The following is a 12,500-nucleotide window of genomic DNA, read 5'->3' as shown; positions in this document are numbered from 1 at the left end:
TGCACCTGCACTCAAAAAAGTCAAAATTTTTACACATAGACCCCATCAAACGGGAGAAATTGGCCCGGATTGCTCTCATGTGCGTTACGGGGCATCGTTTCTGTCGCGCCGAATTCCATCGAGCTGGGAAATCGCTCATTTTTGCGTCGCCAAATATCGTACGAACGCAGTGAAACTTCCACAGGCTTTTCCAGCAGATTGGCACGTGCACTCAAAAAAGTCAAAATTTGTACACATAGACCCCATCAAACGGGAGAAATTGGCCGGGATTGCTCTCATGTGCGTTACGGGGCATCGTTTCTCTCGCTCCGAATTCTCTCGAGCTGGGAAATCGCTCATTTTTGCGTCGCCAAATATCGTACGAACGCCGTGAAACTTCCACAGGCTTTTTCAGCAGATTTGCACCTGCACTCAAAAAAGTCAAAATTTTTACACATAGACCCCATCAAACGGGAGAAATTGGCCCGGATTGCTCTCATGTGCGTTACGGGGCATCGTTTCTGTCGCGCCGAATTCCATCGAGCTGGGAAATCGCTCATTTTTGCGTCGCCAAATATCGTACGAACGCCGTGAAACTTCCACAGGCTTTTCCAGCAGATTGGCACGTGCACTCAAAAAAGTCAAAATTTGTACACATAGACCCCATCAAACGGGAGAAATTGGCCCGGATTGCTCTCATGTGCGTTACGGGGCATCGTTTCTCTCGCGCCGAATTCTCTCGAGCTGGGAAATCGCTCATTTTTGCGTCGCCAAATATCGTACGAACGCCGTGAAACTTCCACAGGCTTTTTCAGCAGATTTGCACCTGCACTCAAAAAAGTCAAAATTTTTACACATAGACCCCATCAAACGGGAGAAATTGGCCCGGATTGCTCTCATGTGCGTTACGGGGCATCGTTTCTGTCGCGCCGAATTCCATCGAGCTGGGAAATCGCTCATTTTTGCGTCGCCAAATATCGTACGAACGCCGTGAAACTTGTTGTATGTGTCGGAGTTATGAAATTTTGATGAAAATAATAAAAATTAATAATTTTCCGAAAAATGCGCAAATCGCATTAATTATGTTAATGTGTGTATTAACATGCATAAATTATGATAATGCGTGTAATTATATGCATATATTATGATAGTGTGAGTAATTATATGCATAAATTATGATAATCGCTGAGATAATCGTAGTAAGTTATGCGGATGCTTGCGATGATGTTAATGTGAGCAGTTGTGGTAATTAGGCTCAGCTTCGTTTATCCAGAGTTATGTCAATCAGGATAACACGATGATCAATGATTAAACGTTTACCGATTATCCTAGCGTGTGTTATGATATTTAGGTCTCCATTTTCATATCTCATCACAGGATACAGTTATCAAAAATATGATGGTTTTGCATGGACTTGGAAAGAAGCACTCGAACAGTTGGTGTTAAGCAATTTTATTCTAACAAGCATGTGACATTCTATCATACAGGTCAAACATGCGTCAATAATTCATGAATAACCAAACACTTATGCATTTGCGATATCAAGCATTCGATTAATATGGATAACTAAAATTCTTATGCAATTACGAGATTAAGCATTGACTAAAATGAATGAATGAACACTTATGCATTTACTAAATTGAATAACTCAAACTCTTATGCATTTTCGATATTGTGCATTTAACGAACTGAATGACCAAAAATTATTATGCAATCGTAACCTCTACCTCTCCACCAGGCATCTCATTAGTTCGTTTTTGTATCGATCACCATCGGCGACTGGCCGAGTTTGAAAACAAGCATGACACATTTCGTTTTGCGTTAATAAAAGCACTTATTGTATCCCCGAGGCGAAAGTATATGTCAATAGATTCATCGGTAAGTATAATATTCTTTTAAAGGAATGTTGGAGTCAATGGTGGGTGAGGGCGTGTTGCGGGAGAGCTAATCTGGCTCTGTTTTAATTAATTCTTCGGCGAGGCTCTATGACAAAGGAAACTGGTTTGACAAGATTTTCTCTGTGTTTCCTCGAGTCTGTATGTGGGGAGTGATACAACCTCTCTGCCGTCTGTGCGAGTTGCAGCTGACACTTTCTCCGCGATGAGGTGAGCGGCGGCGCTTGGCGGCGCTTGGCGGCCCTCGGTAGCTGACGGCGCGGTGGCGCGCTCTCGTAGCTGACGGCGCGGTGGCGCGCTCTCGTAGCTGACGGCGCGGTGGCGCGCTCTCGTAGCTGACGGCGCGGTGGCGCGCTCTCGTAGCTGACGGCGCGGTGGCGCGCTCTCGTAGCTGACGGCGCGGTGGCGCGCTCTCGTAGCTGACGGCGCGGTGGCGCGCTCTCGTAGCTGACGGCGCGGTGGCGCGCTCTCGTAGCTGACGGCGCGGTGGCGCGCTCTCGTAGCTGACGGCGCGGTGGCGCGCTCTCGTAGCTGACGGCGCGGTGGCGCGCTCTTTCTCTCCACTGCTGGATGACGAGTCGGTTCTCGTTGGTTGTCGCTCTGGCGATGAACGATGCTTTCGCTCGTTGCTGATATTGACGTTGGGTTGAAGTTGTTGGCTCGAGAGTGATAGCTGGAATCTCCGTCCGTTTCACTCGCAGCTCGGCGGCTCAGTGTAGTAATTCTTCTTAGGTGGTGCAGACCTCGGCTTGTAGCAGCACGTCGCTACCTCGCGATTCTCGTCATGCTGGATGACGAAGGCTTCTTGACGATCTGTGGTGGAGTCGAAGCCCTGGCGATGTGTGGTGGGGGGGCCAGGCCCCTGACGAAGTGAGTTGAATGGATTTTTCCCCGGCTTATGTTGAGAAAATGCCCTCCGTTTCCCGAGTTGTTCAAAGTCTGTCATAAAACCTTCCTGTGTGTGTGTGTTCGTCCGTGTGTGGCTTGCGTGTTTGTCCGTGTTTATTAGCTCTGAAGACACAGCTGTTGTCGTTCTGGAAGGGGGGGGGGCTCGTGACGGCGCCAACGAAGTTATACATTAGCCAGACCGATGATTCGCGTCGAGTTATATATATATATAAAAGAGATATTCGAATCCATGTTTTTGTTACTGAATAATATTTGTCGCGACAACCTACGCGTTAAGCGAGCTTAATTATTTCCGCCCTCGCTCGGGGATCATATCTTTTGTCTCACACAGCTTAAGTTGTTTTGGTTTGGAAGTTGAAATGCGACTTATTCGATTATGCCCCAGTTATGCCGAAACCGTGTTCCCGATGTTTCATCGTGACCCGATCTCTCATGGAGATGTTATTCCTTGCGTGTGCAATTTTTGCTGTCCGTGTTGTGGGAAGACAAAGACGGTTGTTTCCACGGTGGAAGCGCCCGGCGCATGCGCTTATTTATTTATTTCTGAGAGCGTGTTAATTTCCTTTGAGCCATTGCCCGGGAGTTTTATTGGTGTCATTTCCCGGCTTTGTGCCTGCGTGTGGAGATCCTCTCGGAAAGACAAAGACGGTCGTGTTGCTGCTGTTGTTTTCAGGGGGTTGTTGTGTTTGGTTAATTTTGAGAGCCTTATTCACCGTTAGCTCCTAGGATATTCACTTTAATTCCGTACTTATTATTTGACTTCTTGTGATTATTTAATCTGCTATCCCGGCTAAGAATTTTGTTTTGGAGCGAAATATATGCCATAATTGTTCTTCGATGCTTCGGCCCGGCCGTGTAGAAATTCTATAAAGGTAAATAATGTCAGTATTTAATTAACAATGATGGGTCGCGATTCTGGTGCAGACTGTAGTCTGATTTTCAATTGTAGTGAGGATGGATACTGTTTGCTTACTTCATGGCTAAGTTGTACTAGTTTGTCTAACATGGTTCAAAACCCGTTTGTGTTTTTTGTTAATGTTGTTCCTTTGTTAAGAATATAATTATATATTTCGTGGCCTGGTTTTGTACTTATCAAAGGGTTTTTTTTCCCTTTACGAACGGATGTTTCTTCCAGAACCCCCCCCGGCTACCATTCCCCCCTCCCTTGTTCCTCTTGTGTGAAATTCGGGGAGTTTTTTTTATGATCTTGATTACCCTTCTTTCATGCCCTCTTTCCTTTGAAATGAGGTGTGCGCACATCTGTGTTAGTGTGTGGGGGCCTCTGTGGGAGTGTGAGGGCGTGTCCGTTCTCACGTTGCCCCGTGTATATTAAAAAAACGATATTATCTATGTTGGCAGAATAATTCTTAAAAAAAATTAATTTTTAAAATTAAAAAGGGGGGCATATATCCAACAGTCCGCCCTTTTGAAAATTATCAGGGGTCGATTTGGCCACTGGCGAATTTTCAAACAAAGTAATGCCCCCTTTTTATGTCATGCATCCCATCAGCCGCCCTTACTCTCGGCGGTTATTTCTTACAACGCGCGTGCACGTATTACAATCTTAATCTGGTTACATCTGAATTAGCAAAGGAAATAACAACCGTTAACATCGATATTGCGTTACATTGGTTCTCGTACATCATAATTCCGACGAATATTCATTTTTGTTTTTGCTTAACATGGTTACATTTGAATTAAGCAAGGAAAATAACAACACGTTAAAACATCGATATCATCAGTTACATGGTTCTCATACATCGTAATTCCGACGAATTTCATCTTTGTTTTTGTTAAATCCTGGGAAACGCTAGGTAGCGGTTTCGAACGCATTTATGCGTTACCTTCCTCATGTTGCCTGGTTTACCACTTATCACTTTGATAATTTGATCACGGTTTTCGGGTTCGTTTTTGTAATTTTCTCTCTCACTCTCTCGCGTCGTGGGAGTGTGTGGTGAAAAATTGTGCTGTACATAATCAGAATTCGCGCACACAACCCACTTTGACACTTGGTTCGTGGCATTCGCTCTCTCTGCGATTACATGCACATTTGCCGAGTTTGTGTGTCGATTTAATTCTGTCCCTCGTAATGTTGCCCTCTTTGTTTTTACGAGTGTGTTAGATTTTAACACCATTCCCGATATGTCATGAACATTCGTCTCCATTTTAGCACTCCGATCCACATACATTTTGGTTTCCCTTGGATATTTTTCATTCAAAGGCTCACGCCTGCGCTCCTCAGGGCGTGTCTCTGTGTGCTCTCTTTGTCTCTGCTGTCTGTTATCTACTGTCCGATCACGCCTCAATGCAACCCCGCACCCGATCCGCGCGCCTTTCACAAGAGCACCGCCCGTGTTTTTGCCCGCCCTGTCACCTGCAGCCTGCTTGTATTTCCCATTGAGCTCGGGGTTTAACAAAACCTCGGCGGGTGGTTCATCATGTATTTGTACCGCATTCTGTGTTATTCCTCTATTCCCTCCTGGTATAGCCGGTGGAGGAATTGGTCGGAATTGGATCGATTGTGTTTGACCTCCCCTCTTGCGATTCTCCTGAATGTTCGCATCCATACTTCCGCGGTCTGTGTAACACCTTCCCGCTAGGTGGTTATCTCGCCATCTTAGTGTGCAACTTTGGCCTCGTGTGTGTCGTGGCATGGGGTGTTGGTATGGTTCTGTTCTGAACCTCCCCCTCCTGCGATTCCTCTCAATGTTCGGCTTTGTGCCGCTCTCATTCTCGTGCCAACCTCTCTCTGGTTTATTTTGCCACAGGTGCGTGTGTGTTTGCTCTTCTAGGCATTGTGGGACTGTTCGGTGATTTTTATTCCTCTCTGAGAGGCTGGGTTCCTTATCCCTCTCCCTGTGTTCTGGATCCGAATTCTGATTCTTAGCTCTGTATAACCATGCCATGTACGCCTTGCTCTCTATGCGGCGTAAGGATGCGGTTTCTGGATTCAAAACCATTCTCACCCTTTCTGTAATCTCTGGGCTCAAGGATTCAAAAAACATAATTTTGAACATTTTATCTCCTTCGTGGTATTGATTCACATCGCCTGCGTAATACGCTCTTTTAAATTGTACGAGGTAGTCACGTGGATCTTGGTCCATGCCCTGGGTCATCGATTTTACAGCATAAAACCCTTCAGTGAGTGTCGAATATTCTCCAAACTTCCGAATCACTGCCAGGCTCAGTTGTTTAAAATCATTTCTAACCTTGTGTGGTAGTGACTTTACCCATGGAATAGAATCTTTATGTAAGCTTCGTTTCAACAAACTCGCTTTTTCATCCCGTCTCATCAGCCCTCTAATCATTGCCTCCTCTTCTATTGTTGCGATATGTGTGTGGATATCCATAGTCTTATTGTGGGGGTCAAAATCGGGAATTCTGATTAGAGCCTTGTCCATCAATTTAAGGGTTTTACTGGTGAATAGGTATTCCGAAAGTCGATTGCCGTCAGCGTCATCATCAAACAAGTTATCATCAGGCAATCTGTCACTTTTATCTGTTCTGTGTGGGGCGTGATTAAGCGGTGTGCATTTTCTGTGTGCGCGCCCAGTGCCGTGTCGCTCGTGTTGCCATTTCCCTTCAGTTTTTGCCTCTGCCCTTAGTGGAACATGTCCAGTCGACTTTACTTTAACATTTTGCTTCCCTCTATCTGTGAAGTTGTCAATCTCACATGTTTTTGTTTGCATATGTATCTCTCCATCCCTTCTCTCGAATTGTGAGGGTTTCTGTTTGTCAAGGATTTTTTGTTCGATATCCATAATTTTTTTGCGATTAGTCCCTGGACTCTGTCCACGTACCCAAGAGTGTGATTTAATGTTACTTCCATATTTATTCTGTGGATCCACGTCTGTGAGTTTCGCTGGTGTCGCGAGCCCTGATTTCTCCTCCCTTACGATGGTGTGAGGACATTTTTCCTCGTTTATTAGAGACGATTTCTCTCCTGTTTCCATTCCGAATTTTCCTTCATTCCACCATCCCTGTCTGTATGCCTGTGTGAAAAGGCATGAGTCCTGTCCTGCCTTCTCTGCAGCTTTTGCATCGTGTTCGCCTTCCTTACATTTTATCCAGTCAATTAGTTTCCCCCGAGGTGTGTTCGTGTTATCGATACAGCTCCCTTCCCATATGTCTCTCTGACTGTACTGCTTTGTAACAGATTGGTCGGTACGTTTTAATACGAGCTCCCCGTATCCCGTAACCCATTCAAAAATTATTCCTAATCCTAGCATCTTAGGTATGGCAAGAGTTCCTTTGACAATTCCTTTTAGAGTGCATATAACACAATTATCTCACAGAGTGTAGTCAGTTTGACTCGAGCTATTGTTATTTTCCGATTCAGAGTGCGTACCTCTAACACCATTTATCACAGGGTGCAATCGGTTTGATACGATATTATCTTAATTCCACTGTCTCTGTTTCAACCTGCTATTCTGGGTTTTAACCTTAGAGGGCGTTTTTTTTTGTTTTACGCCCGTTTACAATCACAATGCAATGTTTGGTCACGATATTCTGGTTAACACGAAGTGATTCATTCCTTCATCCATGCAAAACACTGTCTGTGAGAGATCCCGGACGAGCCACCCCATTATGTTGTATGTGTCGGAGTTATGAAATTTTGATGAAAATAATAAAAATTAATAATTTTCCGAAAAATGCGCAAATCGCATTAATTATGTTAATGTGTGTATTAACATGCATAAATTATGATAATGCGTGTAATTATATGCATATATTATGATAGTGTGAGTAATTATATGCATAAATTATGATAATCGCTGAGATAATCGTAGTAAGTTATGCGGATGCTTGCGATGATGTTAATGTGAGCAGTTGTGGTAATTAGGCTCAGCTTCGTTTATCCAGAGTTATGTCAATCAGGATAACACGATGATCAATGATTAAACGTTTACCGATTATCCTAGCGTGTGTTATGATATTTAGGTCTCCATTTTCATATCTCATCACAGGATACAGTTATCAAAAATATGATGGTTTTGCATGGACTTGGAAAGAAGCACTCGAACAGTTGGTGTTAAGCAATTTTATTCTAACAAGCATGTGACATTCTATCATACAGGTCAAACATGCGTCAATAATTCATGAATAACCAAACACTTATGCATTTGCGATATCAAGCATTCGATTAATATGGATAACTAAAATTCTTATGCAATTACGAGATTAAGCATTGACTAAAATGAATGAATGAACACTTATGCATTTACTAAATTGAATAACTCAAACTCTTATGCATTTTCGATATTGTGCATTTAACGAACTGAATGACCAAAAATTATTATGCAATCGTAACCTCTACCTCTCCACCAGGCATCTCATTAGTTCGTTTTTGTATCGATCACCATCGGCGACTGGCCGAGTTTGAAAACAAGCATGACACATTTCGTTTTGCGTTAATAAAAGCACTTATTGTATCCCCGAGGCGAAAGTATATGTCAATAGATTCATCGGTAAGTATAATATTCTTTTAAAGGAATGTTGGAGTCAATGGTGGGTGAGGGCGTGTTGCGGGAGAGCTAATCTGGCTCTGTTTTAATTAATTCTTCGGCGAGGCTCTATGACAAAGGAAACTGGTTTGACAAGATTTTCTCTGTGTTTCCTCGAGTCTGTATGTGGGGAGTGATACAACCTCTCTGCCGTCTGTGCGAGTTGCAGCTGACACTTTCTCCGCGATGAGGTGAGCGGCGGCGCTTGGCGGCGCTTGGCGGCCCTCGGTAGCTGACGGCGCGGTGGCGCGCTCTCGTAGCTGACGGCGCGGTGGCGCGCTCTCGTAGCTGACGGCGCGGTGGCGCGCTCTCGTAGCTGACGGCGCGGTGGCGCGCTCTCGTAGCTGACGGCGCGGTGGCGCGCTCTCGTAGCTGACGGCGCGGTGGCGCGCTCTCGTAGCTGACGGCGCGGTGGCGCGCTCTCGTAGCTGACGGCGCGGTGGCGCGCTCTCGTAGCTGACGGCGCGGTGGCGCGCTCTCGTAGCTGACGGCGCGGTGGCGCGCTCTCGTAGCTGACGGCGCGGTGGCGCGCTCTTTCTCTCCACTGCTGGATGACGAGTCGGTTCTCGTTGGTTGTCGCTCTGGCGATGAACGATGCTTTCGCTCGTTGCTGATATTGACGTTGGGTTGAAGTTGTTGGCTCGAGAGTGATAGCTGGAATCTCCGTCCGTTTCACTCGCAGCTCGGCGGCTCAGTGTAGTAATTCTTCTTAGGTGGTGCAGACCTCGGCTTGTAGCAGCACGTCGCTACCTCGCGATTCTCGTCATGCTGGATGACGAAGGCTTCTTGACGATCTGTGGTGGAGTCGAAGCCCTGGCGATGTGTGGTGGGGGGGCCAGGCCCCTGACGAAGTGAGTTGAATGGATTTTTCCCCGGCTTATGTTGAGAAAATGCCCTCCGTTTCCCGAGTTGTTCAAAGTCTGTCATAAAACCTTCCTGTGTGTGTGTGTTCGTCCGTGTGTGGCTTGCGTGTTTGTCCGTGTTTATTAGCTCTGAAGACACAGCTGTTGTCGTTCTGGAAGGGGGGGGGGCTCGTGACGGCGCCAACGAAGTTATACATTAGCCAGACCGATGATTCGCGTCGAGTTATATATATATAAAAGAGATATTCGAATCCATGTTTTTGTTACTGAATAATATTTGTCGCGACAACCTACGCGTTAAGCGAGCTTAATTATTTCCGCCCTCGCTCGGGGATCATATCTTTTGTCTCACACAGCTTAAGTTGTTTTGGTTTGGAAGTTGAAATGCGACTTATTCGATTATGCCCCAGTTATGCCGAAACCGTGTTCCCGATGTTTCATCGTGACCCGATCTCTCATGGAGATGTTATTCCTTGCGTGTGCAATTTTTGCTGTCCGTGTTGTGGGAAGACAAAGACGGTTGTTTCCACGGTGGAAGCGCCCGGCGCATGCGCTTATTTATTTATTTCTGAGAGCGTGTTAATTTCCTTTGAGCCATTGCCCGGGAGTTTTATTGGTGTCATTTCCCGGCTTTGTGCCTGCGTGTGGAGATCCTCTCGGAAAGACAAAGACGGTCGTGTTGCTGCTGTTGTTTTCAGGGGGTTGTTGTGTTTGGTTAATTTTGAGAGCCTTATTCACCGTTAGCTCCTAGGATATTCACTTTAATTCCGTACTTATTATTTGACTTCTTGTGATTATTTAATCTGCTATCCCGGCTAAGAATTTTGTTTTGGAGCGAAATATATGCCATAATTGTTCTTCGATGCTTCGGCCCGGCCGTGTAGAAATTCTATAAAGGTAAATAATGTCAGTATTTAATTAACAATGATGGGTCGCGATTCTGGTGCAGACTGTAGTCTGATTTTCAATTGTAGTGAGGATGGATACTGTTTGCTTACTTCATGGCTAAGTTGTACTAGTTTGTCTAACATGGTTCAAAACCCGTTTGTGTTTTTTGTTAATGTTGTTCCTTTGTTAAGAATATAATTATATATTTCGTGGCCTGGTTTTGTACTTATCAAAGGGTTTTTTTTCCCTTTACGAACGGATGTTTCTTCCAGAACCCCCCCCGGCTACCATTCCCCCCTCCCTTGTTCCTCTTGTGTGAAATTCGGGGAGTTTTTTTTATGATCTTGATTACCCTTCTTTCATGCCCTCTTTCCTTTGAAATGAGGTGTGCGCACATCTGTGTTAGTGTGTGGGGGCCTCTGTGGGAGTGTGAGGGCGTGTCCGTTCTCACGTTGCCCCGTGTATATTAAAAAAACGATATTATCTATGTTGGCAGAATAATTCTTAAAAAAAATTAATTTTTAAAATTAAAAAGGGGGGCATATATCCAACAAACTTCCACAGGCTTTTCCAGCAGATTGGCACGTGCACTCAAAAAAGTCAAAATTTGTACACATAGACCCCATCAAACGGGAGAAATTGGCCGGGATTGCTCTCATGTGCGTTACGGGGCATCGTTTCTCTCGCTCCGAATTCCATCGAGCTGGGAAATCGCTCATTTTTGCGTCGCCAAATATCGTACGAACGCCGTGAAACTTCCACAGGCTTTTCCAGCAGATTTGCACGTGCACTCAAAAAAGTCAAAATTTTTACACATAGACCCCATCAAACGGGAGAAATTGGCCCGGATTGCTCTCATGTGCGTTACGGGGCATCGTTTCTCTCGCGCCGAATTCTCTCGAGCTGGGAAATCGCTCATTTTTGCGTCGCCAAATATCGTACGAACGCCGTGAAACTTCCACAGGCTTTTTCAGCAGATTTGCACGTGCACTCAAAAAAGTCAAAATTTTTACACATAGACCCCATCAAACGGGAGAAATTGGCCGGGATTGCTCTCATGTGCGTTACGGGGCATCGTTTCTCTCGCTCCGAATTCCATCGAGCTGGGAAATCGCTCATTTTTGCGTCGCCAAATATCGTACGAACGCCGTGAAACTTCCACAGGCTTTTTCAGCAGATTTGCACGTGCACTCAAAAAAGTCAAAATTTTTACACATAGACCCCATCAAACGGGAGAAATTGGCCGGGATTGCTCTCATGTGCGTTACGGGGCATCGTTTCTCTCGCGCCGAATTCTCTCGAGCTGGGAAATCGCTCATTTTTGCGTCGCCAAATATCGTACGAACGCCGTGAAACTTCCACAGGCTTTTTCAGCAGATTTGCACGTGCACTCAAAAAAGTCAAAATTTTTACACATAGACCCCATCAAACGGGAGAAATTGGCCCGGATTGCTCTCATGTGCGTTACGGGGCATCGTTTCTGTCGCGCCGAATTCCATCGAGCTGGGAAATCGCTCATTTTTGCGTCGCCAAATATCGTACGAACGCCGTGAAACTTCCACAGGCTTTTTCAGCAGATTTGCACCTGCACTCAAAAAAGTCAAAATTTTTACACATAGACCCCATCAAACGGGAGAAATTGGCCCGGATTGCTCTCATGTGCGTTACGGGGCATCGTTTCTCTCGCGCCGAATTCTCTCGAGCTGGGAAATCGCTCATTTTTGCGTCGCCAAATATCGTACGAACGCCGTGAAACTTCCACAGGCTTTTTCAGCAGATTTGCACCTGCACTCAAAAAAGTCAAAATTTTTACACATAGACCCCATCAAACGGGAGAAATTGGCCGGGATTGCTCTCATGTGCGTTACGGGGCATCGTTTCTCTCGCTCCGAATTCCATCGAGCTGGGAAATCGCTCATTTTTGCGTCGCCAAATATCGTACGAACGCCGTGAAACTTCCACAGGCTTTTTCAGCAGATTTGCACGTGCACTCAAAAAAGTCAAAATTTGTACACATAGACCCCATCAAACGGGAGAAATTGGCCCGGATTGCTCTCATGTGCGTTACGGGGCATCGTTTCTCTCGCGCCGAATTCTCTCGAGCTGGGAAATCGCTCATTTTTGCGTCGCCAAATATCGTACGAACGCCGTGAAACTTCCACAGGCTTTTTCAGCAGATTTGCACCTGCACTCAAAAAAGTCAAAATTTTTACACATAGACCCCATCAAACGGGAGAAATTGGCCCGGATTGCTCTCATGTGCGTTACGGGGCATCGTTTCTGTCGCGCCGAATTCCATCGAGCTGGGAAATCGCTCATTTTTGCGTCGCCAAATATCGTACGAACGCCGTGAAACTTCCACAGGCTTTTCCAGCAGATTTGCACGTGCACTCAAAAAAGTCAAAATTTTTACACATAGACCCCATCAAACGGGAGAAATTGGCCGGGATTGCTCTCATGTG

The sequence above is a fragment of the Lampetra fluviatilis genome, chromosome 4 (assembly GCF_964198595.1).
Source record: "Lampetra fluviatilis chromosome 4, kcLamFluv1.1, whole genome shotgun sequence".
NCBI classification, from domain to species: Eukaryota; Metazoa; Chordata; class Hyperoartia; order Petromyzontiformes; family Petromyzontidae; genus Lampetra; species Lampetra fluviatilis.
This window is presented reverse-complemented; position numbering follows the sequence as displayed.